Consider the following 23,951-nt stretch of genomic DNA (forward strand, 5'->3'; position numbering starts at 1 on the left):
AGAGCTCACCTCTAGCCTTTTTATACAACAGGGACTCCAAGCTGAGTATAATAGAAAGATTCAGAATTAGGTAAACCATACTCCTCTTGTAAACTTTCCCAAGACAGCATTCCCTGGTCATCCCACAATTGACCTAAGGTGGACAACGAAGCTTTAGCCCAACGCACAAATACCGCCCAAGAGACAGTCTGTAATCCAGGTGTATATAAAATAGCTGTAAATCTGAAATATTGGCAAAGCTGACGAAGAGAATACCAAAGGTGTAATAAACAACTTAACATCGGGAAAGCTCTACGCATCAAAACCGATAACTGAGGTAAAGGAAAACCTAGTATAGCCCACAGCGGCACCAAAGGCATTAACTGCTGCTCCATATGCACCCATAATTTAGGTAATGTTTTTAGTTTTAAAGCAAAACTAAAAACATTCTTGTTCCAAGATGCTTTTGGATAACAACTGTCCTCTTAAGGGCAAAATTTAAAATATCTGCTTGTTTACCCTAACCTATTTTTTTTTTTTAATTTATAATTTTGAATACATTACAATATCCAATACTTCAAAAGAAAAAAGGAAATCACATAAAACAATACATAATCAAATCATACATACATAATTCCTTTTAAGCCCACATTAATGGGGAGTATACCTTGCTATTTCTAATTAAATAAAATTCAAGCAAGTAAAGGACAATAATTCATGGTTCACTTATAGAACCGTGGATCATTCCTTAAACAATGGGATACTTTATATTAATTCTCCTCACAATCTCAGCTAGGTGAAACAAATCTCATTTATATTTATATTTCTATTGTCTTGCAACTAAAAATTGTTGTAATTGTATAGGGTCCCAAAATGAATACTCAATATCTTGTAACTTAATCAAACATTTGCAGGGAAATTTCAGGTAAAAGGATGCATCCAGTGCCAACACTCTCTCCTTCAATTTCAAAAATTCTTTTCTCCTCATCTGAGTGGTTCTGGATACATCCGGAAAAATCCTAACCAAATCCCCACAAAATTTCATTAACCTGTTTTTAAAGTAAAGTTTCATTATCAAACTCTTGTCCATCTGACTCATGCATGTTATTACCAGGGTGGACCGACTCTGAATCACATCCTGTGTATCTTCCAAAAATTCAGTCAAATTTACCTCTGGTGTGATCAGATGATCCGCCTCCTGGGTAGATTCAAGTTTTTTTGGAGAAATGTAATAGTAGTTATTTATTGGAAAATTCTCCGCATTGGCCATCCCCAGTACTTCTTTAAGAAACTTCCTTAATAAAATCTCAGGTGACAGTAAATGAGTTACTGGAAAATTAACCAAGCGGAGATTTTTCACTCTATTCATGTTCTCTATTGATTCAATTTTAGAATGTATCACTGTAGAATCTTTAACAGCTGATACTGAGACAGCTTGTAAATTATTACATTGAGATTCAATAACATTTAATCGTTTGTCCAAACAACCTAGATTATAATCCACATTTTCTAATTTGGAAGAAACTAACTGAGAAAAGTCTCCCATTTGTTTCATCGTTGATCTGAGAAACCCTTCAACTCTGGATATTCCTAACCATAAGTCCTTTAAAGTAATATCCTGTGTTTCCTCTGTTCTTGGGTTTTCATCCACTCCTCCAGAAAATATCAATGGTTTAGGTATTTCAGCATATACTAATTTACTTGTATGGGTAGATGAGACCACTTGAGCATCGGATATAGTAGGGTTTATATTCCCACTATCACTGGGTAATGGATGAAGGGGAGGAGTGCAGTTGAGGGGACTTATTGAGGCTCCTGACAAGGAGGAATCTATATTTGGTAGTACCCCAGGTAAATTATCAGAAAGTAATGTTAAATGTCTGTCCATTGGACCTGATACCACTGGTGTGGAGCTTTTTGGTTTAATTTTTCTTTTTCTCATTTTTAACTGTCATGTGAAAATATTTTTATAGGAAAAATTTATATTACTAACCAATTCCAGCTCCCGGACTCCTCATGGCTCCAAGGGGTTCCCAAGGGGCCTTGCGTGCCCCTTAGGGCACGCCCCTGCGGCCGCAACCGCGGCAGCGGCTTGATTTTAAAGAGTTGGAGACAGACCCGATGACGTCAGGGGGTCCGTCTCTGTAGATGCCTGCCGGGCACTGAAGAAAAAGCAAGAACCGCTGCTGCAGGGGGGGTCAGGAAGCAACAAGCAAACCCCTCCGTGGTATCCTCTGGGCAGATACAAGGCTCCTGGTACAGCCGCGGCAGCGGCTTGATTTTAAAGAGTTGGAGACGGACCCGATGACGTCAGGGGGTCTGTCTCTGTAGATGCCTGCCGGGCACTGAAGAAAAAGCAAGAACCGCTGCTGCAGGGGATCAGGAAGCAACAAGCAAACCCCTCCGTGGTATCCTCTGGGCAGAGACAAGGCTCCCCCTAACCTATTGTCTTTCCCTTTTATGTTGCTCCTTTTCTATAATAATTGTAGTTCTTCCCCACTACCCTAATGTTTGAAGTAGTTCCGTACATTACATTAAAACCTTCTGTTAAGTTTGGGCATTATCTAGTATCCCTTGTTTTCATGTGCTTTTATGTAATTTTATATTGTAAACCGCTTAGAAATCTGAATAAGCGGTCTAAAATTTTTTTTAATAAACTTGAAACTTGAGAACTTGTAATCTATTTGTCCAAGTCGTCAAAATTTGCAATTGCGCCATCCGACAATATTATGCAAAATCAGGTACTCCCATTCCCCCATGTTTTTTTTTAAAATGACACAAAACTGAACGTTTCACCTTGGGGGCGGGTTTCTGCCAAATATAGTGAAACACCTTTTTATTCAAATCATGAAAAAAAGAGCCTGGTAAAGCTATCGTTAATGACTCAAACAAATAAAGGATCTTGGGAAGCACTATCATTTTAATAGCAGCTATCCGCCCCAGCCATGAATGAGAAAGCTTATTCCAATCCTCCAAAAGCCCAAAGAGGTCCTGAATACAACCCAGAAAATTACTAGCATACAGATGATCTATAGTGCTAGGCAAGTTAATCCCCAAATACCAAAGTGTCCCAGAGGTCCACTTTGGGATACAATTGTTGTAAACATTGGACCTCATCCCCAGGTACCGTCAAATCCAAAATTTCAGATTTTACATATTGAGATCTTGAAGTCTGTCCACATACGTCTTATTACGTAGACCACACACCATTTTAGTGGCCTCCTTCTGGACCGACTCCATCCTTTTTATATCTTTTTGAAGATGCAGTCTCCAGAATTGTACACAATATTCTAAATGAGGTCTCATCAGAGTCTTATACAGAGGCATCAATACCTCCTTTTTCCTATTGACCATACCTCTCTCTATGCACCCTAGCAACCTTCTAGCTTTCACAGTCACCTTTTCAACCTGTTTGGCCATCACATACAATAACACCCAAGTCCTGCTTTCCCTCTCATACACAAAAGTTCTTCACCCCCTAAACTGTACCGTTCCTTTGGGTTTTTGCTCCCCAAATGCATAACCTTGTATTTCTTAGCATTAAAGTTTAGCTGTCAAATTTCAGACCATTCTTCAAGCTTCACCAGGTCTTTCTTCATGCTGTTCATACCATCTGGGTGGCTACTCTATTGCAGATTTTGGTATCATCCACAAAGAGGCAAATCTTACACAACAGCCCTGCAACAATATCATTTATGTTTAAATGTGTTTTATTAAATTTTTCATATAGTGCCAGAACAAACATTCAGAAAATATGAACAGATTCTCCTACATGTGCACAAATCGATTCCTACCCCCCCCCTACATCTAAAGGGTTAGAGTCCAGTAACAGATCATGCAATAGGCGGTCATCTTCACAAATTCAATAATCTACGCCAAGCACGGGGTGTGAGGTCCATCCAAAAGTGTTCCCAAATCTGAGAAAAGTGATGTCCTCGTCTCTGGTCAAGAGCACCAACCTGTCTCCGCTCCAAAGTAGCATACACTTCAAGGTAAAATAACACTATTCGCCGATGACGCCAAACTATGTAATATAGTATGTGAATGCAGTTTACAGAATTATATGGCGCAGGACCTGCTTACATTGGAAAGTTGGTCCTCAACCTGGCAGCTAGGCTTCAATGCTAAGAAATGTAAGGTCATGCACCTCGGAAGCGGAAATCCATGCAGGACGTATTTCTTGAACGGAGAAACTTTAACTAGGACTTCAGCAGAACGAGATTTAGGAGTAATCATCAGTGCAGACATGAAAACTGCCAATCAAGTGGAGAAGGCTTCATCTAAGGCAAGGCAGATATTGGGTTGTATCAATAGAAGTTTCGTCAGCCGAAAGCCTGAAGTCATAATGCCGTTGTACAGGGCCATGGTGAGACCTCATCTGGAGTACTGTGTGCAATTCTGGAGGCCACATTACAATAAAGATGTGTGCAGAATTGAATCGGTTCAGCGGATGGCCACCAGGATGATCTCGGGGCTCAAGGGTCTCTCGTACGAAGAGAGACTGAACAAATTGCAGCTCTATACTCTTGAGGAACGTAGGGAGAGGGGAGACATGATCGAAACATTTAAGTATCTCACAGGATGTGTCGAAGTGGAAGATGATATTTTCTTTCTCAAGGGACCCTCGGCCACAAGAGGGCACCCGCTCAAACTCAGGGGCAGAAAATTTCATGGCGACACCAGAAAGTATTTCTTCACAGAGAGAGTGGTTGATCATTGGAACAAGCTTCCAGTGCAGGTGATCGAGGCAGACAGCGTGCCAGACTTTAAGAATAAATGGGATACCCATGTGGGATCCCTACGAGGGTCAAGATAAGAAAATTGGGTCATTAGGGCATAGACAGGTGGTGGGTAAGCAGAGTGGGCAGACTTGATGGGCTGTAGCCCTTTTCTGCCATCATCTTCTATGTTTCTATGTTACACTATCATTAAGGTTCTCCATTGACTGTATGAAGGCGGATCCCGAGACAGACAGTTGGTTAAGATAGCTTTTTTACCCATAAGTAACACTCGGGTCACAAAGGCTGTCATCCCTTTCGGTTTCGGCGCTGTTATTGTATAATATCCAAATAATGCTCTTGGAGTAGGAACCCAGCACTGGCCCCAAAGAGAAGTTGTATAATTACCCAGTCAAATCCAAAACTGCTGGATGTGTGGACAAGTCCAAAGCATATGACCCAAAGAAGCATGGGCTTGATCACATTTGGGGCAATTATGATGTGAAGTGATTCCCATTCTGGATGCTCGCTCAGGTAATATGTAGAGCCACAAAACAATCTTCAGTTGTAATTCCCAGTGAATAACATTAGAGGACAATTTCTGTATGTTTTTTAGTACTTGTACCTGTTGCGCTGTCAAAGAGCATTGCAGGTCGTCCACCCAGGATGCTGCCAAAATGTCCAAATTCGGGCCCGGTTGGAATTCCTGGATGCTTTGTAAGTGAAAGCGAAGTGGTATCCTCTGTTGCGCTGAAAGACAAAAAAGTTCAGAGAGTGTTTCTCGGCTATCTTCTGTCAAATGCTCTGCTGGTAAAGAGTGAACATAATGTTGAATCTGGTAATAAGCATAAATATCCGTTGCCGGTATGTCAAATGAACGACATAAAGCAGGAAAGGATGCCATCCGTCCATCATCCGTAAATAATTGAAAAAGATATTGTAATCCTTTCTTGTCCCTGCGTTTAAATGAAACATTCTGTAAACCAGGCAGAAAGGAGCCATTTCCCTGAATGGGTAAGTACAAAGAGACCCCAGAGGACAATTTAGCAATTTTACACAGCCAGCACCATGTCCGCCGAGCGGGGGCCAAAACAGGTAGTTTGCCACCACTGGGCGGAGCTTCTGGTCTGAGCCATGTAAAAAATAGCTGATATGATAAGGAGCTAGCACTGATAATTCCAGGGAAGTAGCAGTGAAACAAGAGGTACCCCTAAACCAATCATTGATATGTCACATTTGGCAAGCCAGGGCATACCAACGAATATTCAATAAACCATACCCTCCCCTGTCTCTAGGCAGGCACATCCAAGAAAGTGTCATACGAGGTTGTTTGCCCCCTTATATAAAACGTTGCAAACCCTTAGTAAGCTGTGTGTTATGAGTATGGGATAATAACAACGGGAGCACTTGAAAATAGTACAACCATTTTGGAAAAAGGACCATATTATATAAAGCAACCCATCCTGCCATTGTGAGGGGAAATGTAGACCGGATTTGCAAGTATTGTAAAGTGTCCTGCAGTACAGAAGAGATATTGCTTTTATAAAGAATCTTCAGATCTCTAGGGATCCATATCCCCAAATATTTAATAGAGGTAAAGGCCCATGTAAAGGGAAAGTCCCCGTCCCATGACTGTTGCACTGTAATCGGGCTGGCCATAGCGATAGATTTCTGGTAATTTAAGGTAAAGACCGAGTAAAATCAAAATTCCTCCAGAGCTTGCAGAAGGTGGGGAATAGATTGACCAGGACTCGTTAGGGTAAAAAGTAAATCGTCGGCAAAAGCTAAGACTTTGATTGATTGGTCTACAAAATCAACACCATGAATATCACAGTCTTGAGATACGGTTCGAAGAAAAGGTTCCAAGTAAAGCAAAAAAAAGTAAGAGGGACAAGGGACAACCCTGCCTAGTACCCGTTCTATTAATATAGGGTCTGTAATGACCTCATTAACCAGCAGCTGAGCTCTTGGATTAGAATACAAGGACCGCAACGCACTAACATACCCGCCTGTCATTTCCATATAATCAAGCACTTCAAATAAATACGTCCAATTTACTTGGTCAAAAGCTTGTGCTACATCTAAACTAAGTAACAGCATCTGTATGTTTTGGGATTGTGTATGTGCCAATGCTAATATTGCCTTACGGACATTATGTACAGCCTGTCTATCTCTCACAAAGCCCACCTGATCCGAAGCAATAAGGTTCGGAAGAAGGAGAGCAAGTCTATCAGCTAAAATTTGTGAAAGAATTTTAATGTCCACATTTAAAAGAGAAATGGGTTGGTAGGACTCGGGGGCGGCACCTTCCTTCCCGGGCTTTAGAATCAAAGTAATTAGGGCATCAGTAGCTCCCTCTGGGAACTTCTCATCCTTTATCGCCCAAGTATAATATTCGCGTAAAAAGGGCCCAATCTGTACAGATAACATCTTACTGCCGTAAAGCCATCTGGCCCTGGTGCAGAGTAGTTTCTTTGAAGCTGAATGACCTTTTGTAATTCTTTGGGTGTAATAGGTGCATTCAAAGACTCCACATTCCAGTCCGATAACCGATGGAGGCCTGAATCTTCCAAATAGTCCCGAATAAGATTCTTATCCCCCGGGTCCCGTCGACCATAGACTCTCTGAAAATAAGCATGAAAAATCTGCGCTATCTGCTCAGTAGAATGTTGCAACTGACCCATATCATCTCTAAGACCTGACACAAAACGTTGTCCCCACGCCTGTTTAGTTAAACAGGCTAAGAGTTTCCCAGAACGATTCCCATAACGATGATATTGAAATTTCTGATATAACAACATCTTAACTGTACGCTCATGTATGTAAGAATTAAGGGTCGTTTCTACAGAAATTAATTATTCTTTAAGAGTTCGTGTCAGTTGTTGAATGTATCATCTTTTAGTTGCTGCCAACTCTCGCTCTAATCAGATTATGCCCTCTAGACAAACATCGATTTTGAGCTATAACGTATGCAATGCAATCCCCTCTAAGGATCATCTTAGCAGTATTCCAAAACAAAGCAGGATTGTGACAATGCTGACCATTGAACTCTAAATATTCTTCCCATTTAGTTGCTAAGTATGTGTTAAAATGATCATCAAAAAACAAACAGCTAGGAAATCGCCAGCGGACTGGGCCCCGTAAGCCAGAGCCTACATTCACATCTATCCATATCAATGCATGGTCTGATATAACTGTGGGGCCTATGACCTCAGAATCAACATTTAAAAAGGCCCGGCTCGTGGTAAGTATATAATCTATTCGGGAAAGCGTGCCGTGCGCGCGCGATCTATGTGCATAGTCCTTTTCCATCGTATGTAGCAAGCGCCAGGGATCTACCAAGTCTAGTGTGGAACAAAGATATGGGATGCCAAAAATGCAAGGTCATGCACCTTGGCAGCAAAAATCCATGCAAGACTTACACCCTTAATGGTGAGATCCTAGCGAGAACTGTAGTAGAACGAGACTTAGGGGTGATCATCAGTGAGGACATGAAGACTGCTAATCAAGTGGAGAAAGCTTCATCTAAGGCCAGACAAATCATAGGTTGTATACGCAGGAGTTTCGTTAGCTGTAAGCCTGAAGTCATAATGCCATTATATAGGTCCATGGTGAGACCCCATCTGGAATACTGTGTACAATTCTGGAGGCCACATTACCGCAAAGATGTGCTGAGACTTGAGTCGGTCCAGCGAATGGCCACCCGGATAGTCTCAGGACTCAGGGATCTCCCGTATGAGGAACGGCTGAATAAATTGCAGCTCTACACACTATAGGAACGCAGGGAGAGGGGGAGACATACATAGTAACATAGTAACATAGTAGATATGATCGAGATGTTCAAATACCTCACGCGCCATATCGAGGTGGAGGAGGATATCTTTTTTTCAAAGGTCCCACGACAACACGAGGGCATCCGTGGAAAATCAGGAGAGGGAAATTGCATAGTGACACTAGGAAATACTTCTTCACCGAGAGGGTGGTGGATCGATGGAATAGTCTTCCGCTACAGATAATTGATGCCAGCAGTGTACCTGATTTTAAGACTAAATGGGATCAACACGTGGGATCTCTTCACAGAGAGAGGTAAGGGAGGGTCATTGGTTTGGGCAGACTGGATGGGCCATGGCCCTTATCTGCCGTCACTTTCTATGTTTCTATGTTACCCCATGTTTGTATTCCTCCAGTACATGGTCCTGGAAAGGATTGGTCACAACTCAGAGCTAGGACTTGGTTAAAATCGCTGCAAGGAATATTGGATCCAGCACCCGCTCTAACAACAGAGTTGTGATATGTTCAAAAAACGAGTGGTCATAAATAATGGGAGCATACACATTTAAAAGATAAAATGAATATGTGCCCACTGTCAAAAAAAGCAACAAATAGTATCCTTGGGGCTTGCTTTCCCCCATTCGGACAGTGCAGGGCAAGGATTTGCGTATTAAAATTGCTACCCCTGCTCGCTTCTGCGGAGACGATGCGGCATATACTGCGCTCACCCAGGATCTACCCAATTTAGAGAGCTCCACATCCGTCAGGCGGGTTTCTTGCAAGCAGTCTATATCGACCCTATGTCATTTTAACTGATTTAAAATTTTTGTTCTTTTAATAGGGGAAGTAATGCCTGATACATTCCAAGATATAATTCGTAACGTGGTAGCTATAGTCTAAGGCGTACTATCCCGCCTGTGTTCCTTTTTCTGTCACTAATATACCTGAAGAAGGATTTGTCCCCCTTTTTAATGTTTTTTGCCAGAATTTCTTCCACTCAAAGTTTTGCCTCCCTAACTGCCATTTTGACCGCTGTAGACCTGGTCCTATATTCTACTTTTGCCTCTCTTTTCTCCGTGCACTTGTAGGAGAGAAACGCTTTTTTCTTCTCCTTAATGAAGTGCGAGATCTCCGCGGTGAACCATTGGGGTTTACTGTTTCTTTGTCGTTTATTTACTGATTTTATGAAGCGGCTAGTTGCTTCATGTATGGTTGATTTCAGTGTTAACCACTTGGCTTCTACATCATCGGTCTCCGCTTGGTCCTGTAGCGTCCGATGGACGAAATCTCCCATGCGTGTGAAGTCTGTGCCCCGGAAATTGAGTACCTTTGTTTTCGTGTTTGATCTAGGGAAGCCTTTCCTAAGGTTGAACCATACTATGTTGTGGTCGCTGGAGGCTAGCGTATCTCCTACTGAGACCTCTGAGACGCTTTCCCCGTTGGTGAGTACCAGGTCAAGGATCGCCTGGGCCCTAGTGGGCTCCGTTACCATTTGTTTGAGACGTGCTCCCTTTATGGAGGTTAAGAGCCTCCTGCTACTGCTGGTTGTCGCTGAAAATGAATTCCAGTCTGCATCAGGCATATTGAAGTCCCCTAGCAGTACAGCTTCTCCTCGTAAAGTGATATTCTCTATGTCTTCAATTAATTCTGCGTCCATGTCTTCCAGTTGTCTTGGGGGTCTGTATACCACACCTAGATACAGGCATTTTTCTCTGCCTCTTGCCAGGTTTACCCAGAGGGACTCCCCTCTGGGTAAACCTGGGTACTTGACATCTGTGATCCTGGTGGTTTTGGTGTCCTCTTTAATGTATAGAGCTACCCCCCTTCCTAACCTGCCCTCTCTGTCCTGACGATGTAGATTGTAGTCCGGTATAGCCATATCCTACCCATGTGAGTCCGTGAACCAAGTTTCAGATATTGCCACCACATCTAGGTCGGCATTCCTTATTTCAGCCTCCAATTCTAGAATTTTGTTACCTAAACTGTGTGCATTGACATACATGGCCCTCCATATCTTGTGTTTGCTAAGTCCCTGTGAGGCGTATCCTACCCGAGTCGGTGTGACTCCTAAAGAACTGTTTGCAATGTGGGTACTTACCTTGGACATGGAAGCGGAGTTTCGACTCACCTCATCAGGATAATTCCTTTCTGCACTAATATGTGAATGGGTACCCTCCCCCGACTTACCTAGTTTAAAGCCCTGTGAAGCAGGCGGGCTAGTCGGTGTCCGAAAACGTTCTTACCCTTACTGGTCAGATGGAGTCCGTCTGGTCCCTGAAGTCATTGTAGCGCTTCCCCATGGTTTAGGAATCCGAAGTTCATATCCCGGCACCATCCCTGTAGCCACTCGTTCGTCCTCAGGATACGTTCATCTCTGGCTCTTCCCTTGCCTCTAACTGGGAGGATCGATGAGAAAACCACCTGCGCTCCTGTCCGCCTCAGCCTCTCACCCAGTGCTCCAAAGTCTCTGGTGATGGTCTCCGGTGTGTTCCTGGCAGTGTCATTGGTTCCTATGTGGACAAGAAGCATAGGAAAGTGGTCTCGGGGCATGAGTAGTCTATCCAGACTGGCGGTGACATCTCGTATCCTGGCTCCAGGCAGACAGCAGACCTCCCTAGATTGCATATCCGGTCTGCAAATTGGTCCCTCGGTGCCTCTCAGCATGGAATCCCCGATGACTATTACTCTGCGCTTCTTTGGGGGGAGCCGGTCAGTTGTCCCTGGAGATGGAGCTGTGTGTTGGGCCTGCTCCTGTTCCTGCTCCTCATCGGCAGTTCCTTCCTGAAGAATCTGGAATCTGTTCCGCAGGGTGAGTTGAGGGGTTGATGTATAGCTGCCCTGTTTGTAAGAAGAAGGAGAAGATGAAGAGATTGAAAAAGGGGGGGGGGTGTCTCCTATGTTTGACCGTGGAGGAGGTCACCAGCTGCCAGGAGTCAGTGCCGCTAGCCATTTCCTGTATCCCAATTGTTGGTTTCAAAGCTGATGATTTGGGCGTCTCGAGGATGGACTTGTCATGGGCCTGCTCGGTGTTTGGGACAGCTCCTGGACGACTCCGTCGATGTAGGCCTCTTCCTCTCGGATGCTTCTCAGGCGTATCACCTCCTCCCTGAGGCTCCTTAGTTCCTGCATGAGATCTCCATCCAGCTGCGCGGCCTCCTCTGTCTGTGTAGAGACTGTAGTGTAGCACTGGGGGATGGTCTCGGTCTGTACAGAGACCTCTGTCCACCGTCCTGGGTCCTCCTCCTTCTGCACGCAGTCCATGGTCACTTCCTGGATACCCATAGCGACTGGAATACTGGTCTTTGATTGTAGACTTCGCGCTTCTTGTCCTCCCTGCCATTGCTGAGTTGTAATTAAGGACTGCCTGTCAGTAAGGTAGAGAATTAGGAAAATTAGAAAAATCTGTCTGTGAGCAGGTGTGAGATTTTGAAAGATTAGGGTGTCTGAGAGTTGGAAGATTGGGGTATCTAGTGCTTGAAAGATAAGGGTGTATGAGAGACTGAGAGTTTGAGATGTCTGAGAGGGTTGCTGTCTGTGAGTTAGTATGAGAGCCTGTACGATTAAGGTGAAGGGAAAGTGTGTTTGAGAGGTCCGCTTGTTGCCCTAAGGTATCGTTGTCTTGTGTAGTTTGGCTCTTCGCAAAGGCGCTCTCGCTAAGGCGAGCGCCTTTGGCTTGTCCCCTTTTATGGGGGGAGTTTGGCTGGTGACGTCAGGGGTGGGCGGAGTTAGCTCTCGCCTCTTCCCCTGCTAGCACCGCCTTCTCTGCTTCTTCCTGCTAGCACACTCTCCGCTCACTGTTCTGCCATGTGCTCAGGACTCTTCTACCATGTGCTCAGGACTAGGCCCAGCTCCTACAGTCTCCCTTCGGCTGGCCTTGTTCCGTCCTCTTTGATCTCTCATGGTTTTGTCCTTTTGCGTACTATTTCCTTTAATATGCTTCATAGGGAGTAGGAATATAAATTCCTTCATAGAACGTTTATTTCCCCGCAGAGGGCCTACCGAGCTGGCTTTGCCGATCATGCCTGTTGTCCCAAGTGCCCTGTGAGTCCTGCTACCCTGAGTCATATGTTTTGGGTTTGCCCTCTGATACGGGCTTTTTGTTTACGGATGTGGGCCTTTTTGTCCTCCTTATATCCTTCGTTGCCTACATGCACCCCTCCTATTTCCCTTTTTTATGATGGAGCGGCCCTTTTATGCTGCTCAGTTGGGCAGCGGCTGTTAGTGTTCAAGGCTCTCTTTTTAGCTAAGAAGGCCATTTTGATTTCTTGGCGGGCCCCGCATGCTCCCTCCTTCTCTCAGTGGCAACTCTCACTCTATGACTTAGTGCTTTTGGAGCGCAGGGCAGTGGGGACGCATGATGAGAGCCGGTGGAACAAATTTCAGGATGTTTGGGAGGGGTACTAGTTGTCCCTTCCGCAGCAGGAGCGGAGCTTGCTGCTGAACTGCTAACCTGATGGGCTGTGTGGTTCTTGAGGGGGGGTTGGGTGTTGTTTTCTGGGTGCACTGTTGGCTCTGCTTTTCTTTTCTCTCTTTTTCCTTTTCTTTTCCCATGCTTTCTTTCATTTTGTATCAGTCTACTCACTACATGGGTCTGGGTCGGGGGGGGGGGGGGGGTTGGATGGTTTGGTTTCTGTAAGGGAGGTTGTTGGAGGTTATTGGAAAATCCTGTATTGGGCTTGTTGTTGATCTTTTACCATCTGCCTTCTCCTGTATTATTGTCTTGTGGTGTTTGTTTGCCTTGTTTCGGTAGCCGATCTGGGGATGCGGATGTGTTTTGGCTTCCTATTGTTCTGTATCCTATTGCTTTTGCCCAATAAAGAAATATCATACTAAAAAAACCCAAACTTCGATAGTAGAGTTTCCATCTTAGAATAGGTATTTAGTGGAAGCAGAAACATAGAAACATAGAAATAGACGGCAGATAAGGGCCACGGCCCATCCAGTCTGCCCACCCTAATGTCCCTCCCCTACCTTCGCCCTGTGAATAGATCCCATGTGACGATCCCATTTGGCCTTAAAATCAGGCACACTGCTGGCCTCGATCACATGCAGTGGAAGACTATTCCAGCGATCAACCACCCTTTCTGTGAAAAAGAATTTCCTGGTGTCAGCTCATAGTTTCCCTCCCCTAATTTTCCACGGATGCCCTCTTGTTGTTGTGGGACCCTTGAAAAGGAAGATATCTTCCTGCGCCTCTATGCGGCCTATGAGATACTTGAACGTCTTGATCATGTCCCCCCTCTCTCTGTGCTCCTCGAGTGAGTATAGCTGCAATTTGTCTAGCCGTTCCTCGTATGGGAAATCCTTGAGTCCCGAGACCATCCGGGTGGCCATTCTCTGAACCGACTCCAGTCTCAGCACATCCTTGCGATAATGCGGCCTCCAGAATTGCACACAGTATTCCAGATGGGGCCTCACAATGGATCTATACAATAGCATAATGACTTCCGGCTTATGGCTGACGAAACCCCTGCGTATGCAACCTATGACTTGTCTTGCCTTGGATGAAGTGATTTTAGGAGACAATACCATTTTAATAGAGTCCAATCTCCCGCACCATGTAATGGAGACCATTGTGATGTTGTGGTCTTGATTAAATGGAAAATGTGATCGACAATAAAAGAAGTAGATTCCTCAATAGTAGTACCAAAATAAATTCCTAAATATTTTAACTTGGTCTGAGTATACTTAAGATCATGATGAGATATAATGTCTCTACATGGGAAATCAATCAGGGGCATTACTTCTGTCTTGGAACTATTTAATTTGTAGCCTGATAGAGGAGCATAAGATCTTATAGTATTGAGAACATGCGGTATTGAGTCCAATGTAGCATAGATCAATAGGTCATCTGCATATGCTGAAAGTTTGATCTCCAATTCTTCTATTCGTACTTGAATTGACAAAAAATAAATATAAAGTGCATTTAGTGCTTAAGGTGCTAAAAAGGAAGGCACTTATCTTTTGTGCCCAAAGGAAGACACTTATTTTTTGTGCCCGACGGCTGCCCAACCGTTTCACACGATGTTTCATCAGGGGCTATGCCTCCTTTATGTTTAAATGATTTTTATTATTCCAGCAGTAAGAAGCAAATACAAACAGTAGTACCATTCAGGAAATAACATTTTTAACAATATAATCAGTTCCCCTCCCATCCCCCCCTCCCCTCCGCTCCCCAAGAATCCATGGCCAGTCCAACAGCTGAGAGTGGGAATAAAATCTTAAAGATTCAAAAGTCTACTGCGAGCACACGGTGTGAGGTCCTGCCAGAAGTGCTCCCACACCTGACAAAATTTGCGACCCGGGCCAAGAGTCAAGTCTCCCACCATGCGTCTCTCCAGTGTTGCGTGCACTATCATTAGGGATCTCCATTGTGCATATGACGGGGGATCACGGGAGAGCCAGTTGGTGAGGATGGCTTTTTTTCCCATCAAAAGGGCTCTGGAGATAAATGCTGACATTCCCCTGGGTTTGGGCGAGGCTATATTATAAAATCCAAATAACGTCCTCGGTTGCAGAAGCCATCGCCGTCTCCAAAGCGATGTGGTATATAGGCCCAGATGTCTCCAAAACTGTTGGATTGCGGGGCAGGCCCAAAACATGTGACTCAAAGATGCGTGAGCCTGATTGCATTTCGGGCAAGAATGTGACGCAGTAATCCCCATCCGGGCTGCACGTTCCGGTGGAATGTAAAGTCAAAGAACAATTTTCAATTGCATTTCCCAGTGAGTAATATTGGGTGACACCTTCTGAATGTTCTTCAGAACCCATTGTAACTGTTGAGCAGTCAACTGGCAATGCAAGTCCTCAGCCCACGCTGTCGCTAATATATCCAGATTCGTACTTGGTTGGCAATCCCGGATCCCCACAATATGAAATCGTAGAGGAATCCTCTGTTGTGCTGAAAGGCTGAAGAGTTACGAAAGCGCCTCCCTGCAGACTTCAGTAAGGGCAGCCACTGGGAGGGACTGAACATAGTGACGGATCTGGTAATAGGCAAAGAGATCATTAGCCTGTAGGTCAAAAGTCCGTTGCAGCTCGGCAAATGTGACCCAGGCTCCCCTCCTCCGAAAACAGGTGAAAAAGATATTGTAGACCTTGTGCTTGCCATCTAAGAAAGGTGGCATTTTGCATGCCCGGCTGGAAAGCGCTATGCCTCCTTTAAATATATGCACCAAAAATTGTGTAAACTGCCCTGAATACGCAAAAGATATCCAGCACCCGCACAGCTTGTCTCGTATCAATAAATTAAAAAGATTTGAGCATATGTCATTCACCAAGACCAATGATGAATTACCACCTCAGTAAGAGCATGAAAAATCACGAAGTAGTGCCTTGGGTATTTGTGATCTGGTTAATTAATTTGACTTGATATCAATTTGCTCAACTGATGGCAGCTGAGTCAGCAGGGGAAGCCCCGAATGGCCGAGTGGCAGGGGAAGTAGTGCTGTGACTTAGTTGATTGGAGCAGGGAGAGCAGTTCGAGACTGACAGGAGGGAGGAGCTGTGCCAAGGAAGAGCAAGCACCAGGCACAGTTCCTCCCCTTTTACCAGTGATTCTTTGCATGAATAGCATACATATAATTTGCATGCTATTATGCTGAGTACTACATGTACATAAAAAATCGCTCCCACCACGGTAATTTTTACCATGATGGAAGTTTGTGCATCCTGCCCATAATCTGTTTATTTTATCTGGGTAATGGAGGTTTAAGTGACTCATCCTGGGTCATAAGTAGCTGCAGTGAGAATTGAACCTGGTCCCCTGCACTGACCATCGGGCTACTCCCTATGACGCTTTTGTGATGGAGACCACTGACTATTTTAGTGGCCAGAACTTTAAAGGGCAGTTTTACAAAACAGCAGCAAAATTTGGCCTTAGTGTGCTTTCCCGCTCATTTCAAAAAAGAAAGAAGTCCAGAAAATGGCAGAGATCGGCACTTGCATGTCTTACTGACAAAGACGCCCAAATGCTGATTTTCAAAACCAGCTTTCTTTCTAGTCGTCTTGCTAGATTTTTTGTCTGCATTGCATCTAAAGTTCAGGGGGGTGGTTTTGAGGCATGCTATGGGCGAGAGTTGGACGTGCTTAGCACTTGGACTTCTTGGGCCATAACCATTTCCCAAGATGTCCACAATGCCATTTAGACGTCCAGAATTACATGTTTTAAAAGGTTCCCAAACTGACCAGATGACCACTGGATGCATGAAGGTAGGAACCCCCCATCCCCCCAGTGGTCACTGACCCCCCCTTCCATCCCCCATTGCATAAAACAGTATATATCTGTCTTCTAGAAACAGAGAAACATGAAGGCAGGTAAGGGGCCCATCCATTCTGCCCATCCGCAGAATCCACTAGCTCCTCCTCTCCCTAAGAGATCCCACGTGCCTGTTCTGGAATGGAAAATCCTAGTAGAGCAGCAAGCAGGTATCTGAAGCAGTGAACCATAGAGAGGAGGATCCAGGCCCATAACACAGTATAGCCACTACATTTATGGTGGAAAGTGTGAGCCCACCAAAACTCACGCAAAACATACTGTACTGCTATATAGGTGCCATCTGCAGTCATAAAGCCTATTGAGATGGTAGACAGGTGGGCATAGTAGGTTTGGGGGAGTTTTAGAGGGCTCACCACAAACTAAAAGGGGGTTCTAGTGAAACATGTACTTAGCACACACACACCCCCCGGTTGCTTAAAGGTCCTTCTATGAGTTCATCCGGGGAGGAGCCTAAGGCTCTGATTTGCCTAGATGAGTATGACTTAGGTAATGTAAGCCAATCAGAGCCTTAGGCCCCTCCCCGGCGCATCTCAGTATGCACCAAGGTGGGGAATGCCCGCCATTTTGAAGAGGCGAGTCTGCTGGCTGGAGAGAGTAGGCATCCCTTTGGCCGGCCTTTATAAACAAGGTAAGGAGGGCAGGGGTTTGCTGGAGGTCTGAGAGGGTTGTTGGGGGCATGACAGTGACAGGGGAAGGGAGTGGGCATCCCTCTCGCTGCAGGTGGGTATCGGGGGCTTGGTTGGCAGTGGGAGGGATTGGGCATCCCTCCTACTGCTGAGAGAGTGTCTGTGGGGCTGCAGCAAAATTTTCTGGTAGGTAGTGCTGCCTACTTCAGTTGAATCGTTTTAAAATTAAAAAATCAGCCTCCCGATTCAGTGACTGACCCTCCCCCCTCGCCCTCTAAAACAGGAGCAGCAGCGCTGCCTCTTGCTGGCTGGCTGCTGCCGCTCCTGCTTTAGAGGGTGAGGGGGGAGGGTCAGTCGGTAAGTGTTGGTGTCTGTCTTCCCCCCAGGCCTCCAGCGCATCCATTTACCTAATTCCAGCAGCAGAGCAGCCTGCAGAGAGGATCGCCGGTTCTTTAGTGATCCTTGAAGGTTCCCATTGGCCTCCTGAGCTATTGTTTCCTCTGCTGCGATCCTGCCTCTGACGTCAGAGGTGGGGTGGGACCGCGGCAAAGGGTCTAGCACCGGAGGCTAGCACCAGCGAATCTCTCTGCAGGCTGCTTTGCTGCTGGAATTAGGTAAATGAGGAGTGTGTGGCGCAGTGGTTGAATCTACAGCCTCATCTCCCTGGGGTTGTGGGTTCAAACCTCGCGCTGCTCCTTGTTACCCTGGGCAAGTCACTTAATCCTCCATAGCCCCAGGTAGATTGTGAGCCCACCGGGACAGAGAGGGAAAATGCTTGAGTACCTGATTGTAAAAACCGTTTAGATAACCTTGATAGGCGGTATATAAAATCCTAATAAAAACTTGGAAAAAAAAACTTGATGTGCGGGAGGTCAAGGGGGAGCACGCAGGCCTTCGGGGGGGGGAGGTGCAGGCCTTCGGGTGGAGTGTAGACATTCAGGAGGGATAGGCAGGACTTCAGGGGTGAGCTGCAGGTCTTCAGGGGGGACGGTGCAGGCCTTCAGGGAGAGGGTCCTGGTGTAGAAGTACACGGAGAGAGGGAAGGGGGGGTTCAAAGAAATGTGCATATGCCAAGCTTTGGGGGGAAGAAATAAAGGGTCTAAAAACAGAGGAGAAGGAGGGAGATAATGGACAATGGGATTTAGGGAGGGAAGGAACAGAAAGGGAGAGAAGTTGGACATAAGTGATGGTGGGGGGGGAGATAGAGATACTAGATAGGAGGGTAGTTGGGAAGAGAAAGGGAGAGATGGTGGACCCAGGGGTGGTGGGGATGGAGTAAGAGATGAAGGATGACAGGGTAGTTGAGAAAAGGTGGATCTGGGAATGGAGACGAAAAAAAGGAAAGATGCCATACCTCCAGGGGTAGGAAGGGGAGGACAGAGATGGAAGATGGATGGTTAGCACGGAGAAAAAAAATGGCAAATGGGCAGGAAACCCTGGCAAGTCCATCTAATGATGGCATCAAATGATTAATAGAATAAGGTTTCCCTTAAATGGCATGAATGATGTGGGGGAGCTGTTACTGTCTGAGTGCCAGGCAAGAAATAGAAGCTCACAGAAATGAGAGCTTTATGTTCTAAGTGCCAGTGTGAGAAGGAATGTGGTTGGAGAGAGAGAGAGCAAACTAAGGCTCCAAGGCTTTCTCCCTTTCTACCCTTGAGTGGATGGGGAGAGATTCTGCTTAATGCAACTTTAGGAGGGGTCACAACTAGAGAGCTGCACGGGAACGGGGACGACGGGAATCCCGCGGGTTCCCCCTTCGGGTCACGGGGATCCCGTGGGGACGCCACCTAGGGTCGCGGGGATCCCGTGGGGACGCCTCCGAGGGTCGCGGGGTTCCTGCGGGGCTGGATGTATTCAGCCGCGAGGCTCGTCTCCCTACCTACCTGCCCTGCCGCACACAGCCGAACGAAAGTCTTCCTGATGTCAGCGCTGACGTCGGAGGGAGGGCGTAAGCATAGCCCTCCCTCCCTCCGACGTCAGCGCTGACATCGTGAAGACTTCCGTTCGGCAGTGTGCTGCGGCAGGGCAGGCAGGGAAAAGGCAGTGGTACAAGGCGGGGGGCGGTCCGCCCCGGGTGCAGCACAGCCAATTAATATTTCCAAATTAATAAAGTCTTTTTGCTTATTTGTAAACGGGTTTCTACCAGAGCCTTTAATTCAGTAGCATAATTAAATGAAATAACTATTTCTGTAGTTTATAGGGACGGAGGGGATTCCTCATGGGGACGGGTGGGACTTTGGCGGGGACGGGTGGGATTTCTGTTCCCGCGCACCTCTCTAGTCACAACCCAGGCTGACAAGATGCAACTGAAGAAATAAATATATATAAAGGAATGAGCACTTTTAAAGGAATATTCAGAATAGAAAAAACTCCAAAGAGAGAGATTAATGTCAGACTCTTTTCATTACCACTGTGGTCTAAATTCCCAGAAGAGTCTCTTTCTCCTGTTTTTAGCCAGAGCTGACAGGCTGGTAGACTCTTTCTCTCCACAGTGGGCTGAAAATGCTTCCGGGGTTGGTTCTGCTGGAGGATCTGAGAGTGACGCCTTCTTTTCTCCCCTCCTCCAATCAGGGATAGAGGGCGGACCCTGCAGCCATCGTCCGGCCATCTGCACAGTTCCATGTCCAGCCCTTGCTCCGCCTCCCGCCCTAGCTATGAGTAGCAGGAGCTGAGAGTGACGCCTTCTTTTCTCCTCTCCCCCAATCAGAGCTAGAGGGCGGACCCTTCTATGACTCTCCCAAACCAGGGACCATTCTGACCAATCAGCACTGAAAGGGATTGGAGACCGTGCGTCACTCAGCCCTCAGTGAGAACAAGCTCCACCCAACAGGAAACCTCGTGTTTCGTTCTTTGTTCTTTTCGTTTGCAGATAAACCGGAGATCTCGAGCTCCATATCTCCGTCTCTGCCCTTCTCTCCCTCCCTCCAGCGCTGCAAGAGGCCAGAAAAAGAGCCTCCAGGTCAGGAAAATGCCTGCAAGAGCTTCTGCGCAGGTAGGAGACTGGCCCTAACATCCTGCCCCTGCTGCACTTTTCTCATCTGGGATCCTAAGCAGTCCTGGGGCTGGACACTGGCACTTTGGGCCTCTTGTCTAGTTGCTCTGCTCCTTTTCTGGGACACAAATCTCTCTTCAAATAAATATGACCCTTCTCTGAGCCTGTGTTATGTGACACTGAATTATATACTCACAAAAATATGTTCTTCTGCTCTGCTGAGCCCCAGTACTGGGTGATGTGAACTATAACCCCACTGTGGCTTCTGCAGTTCTAAATTATATGCATTCTGCAAACTTTTCCCTACCCCAATGGGCACCAGCATTGGGAGATCTGGAGATCTATGCAATGCTGAAGATTCTGAGTGTGTTTCTGCTTTGAATTTCAGATGCTGGTAAAATTTGAGGACATGGCTGACTCTTTCTCCCAGGAGGAGTGGGAGTATTTAAATGAAGAGTGGGAGTATTTAGATGAAGAGCAGAAGGAGCTCTACAGGGAGGTGATAAAGGAGAATTATCAGATCCTGATCTCACTGGGTAAGGGATGATGTTACTTTTTTTTTTTTTAATCAGTATTAAGACACCATTATAAAGCCAAAAACCGCACTGATGACCTTTAAAATCCAACAAATTAACGCAACAATATTTCTGGATCGTCTTCTAATACCATATTCTCCAGTTAGGACACTTAGATCAACAGAACAGCATATGCTGACTATCCCTTCTTTAAAAGTAATAGGTACTAGGAGATCTACTTGTATAAGGATGCATTTGAGACATAGATAGCATAATTCATCTATCATTAATGTATATGCTCTAATACCTAATTTTAATCAGATTTTACGTATAGGTCACAATCTCCTTTACCTTCTCCTTTAGGCTTAGCCATGCTTTCAAGATTATTTTTATTACCCTCCAGTTGTTTTTTTCCCCTAAATTTATCTCTATTTTCTTTAAAGATTGTAGTTCACCCTCCTTTTCTTTTGTACTGGTAAATATTTGTACGTATACACTATGGCCCTGATTCTCCAAAAGTGCGTCCCGATTTTAGGCAGCTGTAGGCGTCCTACAGCTGTCTAATCAGCCAATCGGGATGCACGTTTTTTAAAAAAATGCTCCCCAGGCATGCCGCCTATATTGAAGGCGAGGCCCGACCGCCCCCCCCCCCCCCCGACACTACTGATCGCTGGCAGGAGGGTGCCCAATCCCTCCTGCCAGAAGATGCCCCCCCCCCCGACATGACCGCCCGCCCCCCAACACTACCGACCGCCCCCCCCCCGACTCTACCGATCGCTGGCAGGAGGGTGCCCAATCCCTCCTGCCGGAAGATGCACCCCCCCCCGCGCTAACAGCCCTCAAACCTCCCCCCAACCAAACTAACCTTTCCTTGTTGGCCAGATGGGACTTGCCCGTCCAGCCGGCAGGCCAGTCTCGTCGAAAGGAGGCGGGCCCGCCCCTTCCCGGCCCATCCTTTCGAAGCCTAAGGCCTCATTGGCCCAGGCTCTAGAAGCCTGGACCAATCAGGCCTTAGGCATAGCGGGTCCGCCCATCCTCACTAAGTCTAAGGCCTGATTGGCCCAGGCGCCTAGCGATCGGTAGTGTTGGGGGGGGCGGTCAGTAGTGTTGGGGGGGGACGGTCGGTAGTGTCGGGGGGGGGGGCATCTTCTGGCAGGAGGGATTGGGCACCCTCCTGCCAGCGATCAGTAGTGTCGGGGGGGCATCTTCTGGCAGGAGGGTTTGGGCACTCTCCTGCCAGCAATTGGACAGGCGGCCGCGGCCTGCTATACTTATAGCAGCAGAGGGATCCCTTGCCGCAATAAGTATAGCGGCCGCGTCTACTTACAATGTAGACCAGCATTTTGTTGGCCTACATTATAAGCGTCTCTTCCTCTACTAGGGAGATGTGTAGGGCTGCCTAGGTTCGCCTAAGGCCCTTAGGCGAGCTTAGGTGTCTTGCGGGCCTCGCCTTAAATATAGGCGGCCTGCCTGGGGAGCATTTGTTTAAAAAACGTGCATCCCGATTGACTGATTAGACAGCTGTAGGACGCCTACAGCTGCCTAAAATCGGGACGAACTTTTGGAGAATCAGGGCCTATATGTTTATTTGTATAAAGTTCTTTTATTGTTTGTCTCCTACTTTTAAACTGTCATGTGCATTGAAGTATTTGACATTGCATGTACAACAAATTTTTAATAAACTTGAAACTATATGTAGATAGATAAAAAAAATCACATAGATACAAATTTTTTATTAATGCTCAAAATAATGTTATGTAGAAGCACCAGCACACTCAGTCGATCACATCAGTGAAAAAATAGACAGCAATTGACAGTCTCCCTTCATAAATTGGCACCTATCGATCACAGGTGCTTAAACTACATAAATAATGGACATACTTTCAATCCCAGCTTTATCCATATTTACAGATAATGTTATGGTAATCTTTTATTTCCTTTTCTGTTTTGCCTCTCTGAATCTTAAAGACAGGCCTTAGGCATAGCGGGTCCGCCCATCCCCACTAAGTCTAAGGCCTGATTGGCCCAGGCGCCTAGCGATCGGTAGTGTTGGGGGGGGCGGTCAGTAGTGTTGGGGGGGGACGGTCGGTAGTGTCGGGGGGGGGGGCATCTTCTGGCAGGAGGGATTGGGCACCCTCCTGCCAGCGATCAGTAGTGTCGGGGGGGCATCTTCTGGCAGGAGGGTTTGGGCACTCTCCTGCCAGCAATTGGACAGGCGGCCGCGGCCTGCTATACTTATAGCAGCAGAGGGATCCCTTGCCGCAATAAGTATAGCGGCCGCGTCTACTTACAATGTAGACCAGCATTTTGTTGGCCTACATTATAAGCGTCTCTTCCTCTACTAGGGAGACGTGTAGGGCTGCCTAGGTTCGCCTAAGGCCCTTAGGCGAGCTTAGGTGTCTTGCGGGCCTCGCCTTAAATATAGGCGGCCTGCCTGGGGAGCATTTGTTTAAAAAACGTGCATCCCGATTGACTGATTAGACAGCTGTAGGACGCCTACAGCTGCCTAAAACGGGACGCACTTTTTGAGAATCAGGGCCTATATGTTTATTTGTATAAAGTTCTTTTATTGTTTGTCTCCTAATTTTAAACTGTCATGTGCATTGAAGTATTTGACATTGCATGTACAACAAATTTTTAATAAAACTTGAAACCATATGTAGATAGATAAAAAAATCACATAGATACAAATTTTTTATTAATGCTCAAAAATAATGTTATGTAGAAGCACCAGCACACTCAGTCGATCACATCAGTGAAAAAATAGACAGCAATTGACAGTCTCCCTTCATAAATTGGCACCTATCGATCACAGGTGCTTAAACTACATAAATAATGGACATACTTTCAATCCCAGCTTTATCCATATTTACAGATAATGTTATGGTAATCTTTTATTTCCTTTTCTGTTTTGCCTCTCTGAATCTTAAAGACAGTGATTCATAATTTAAACTTGATTCTTGGGGTTATAGGCAGCCTGTGTATTTATTTGATTAATTTTCCATCCCATTTGCTGATAAGAGCTTGGAACGGGTTACAGGTTGACATACATAATATACACAGGAGGAT

The 23,951-nt window shown here is 45.9% G+C and overlaps 1 pseudogene; it reads left to right on the top strand.

The window, feature by feature from the left end:
* The first annotated feature begins 20,113 nt into the window (after positions 1-20,113).
* LOC117354612 overlaps positions 20,114-23,951 on the top strand; it is a 31,554-nt pseudogene continuing 27,716 nt past the window's right edge.

The sequence above is a fragment of the Geotrypetes seraphini genome, chromosome 2 (genome assembly GCF_902459505.1).
Source record: "Geotrypetes seraphini chromosome 2, aGeoSer1.1, whole genome shotgun sequence".
Lineage (NCBI taxonomy): Eukaryota > Metazoa > Chordata > Amphibia > Gymnophiona > Dermophiidae > Geotrypetes > Geotrypetes seraphini.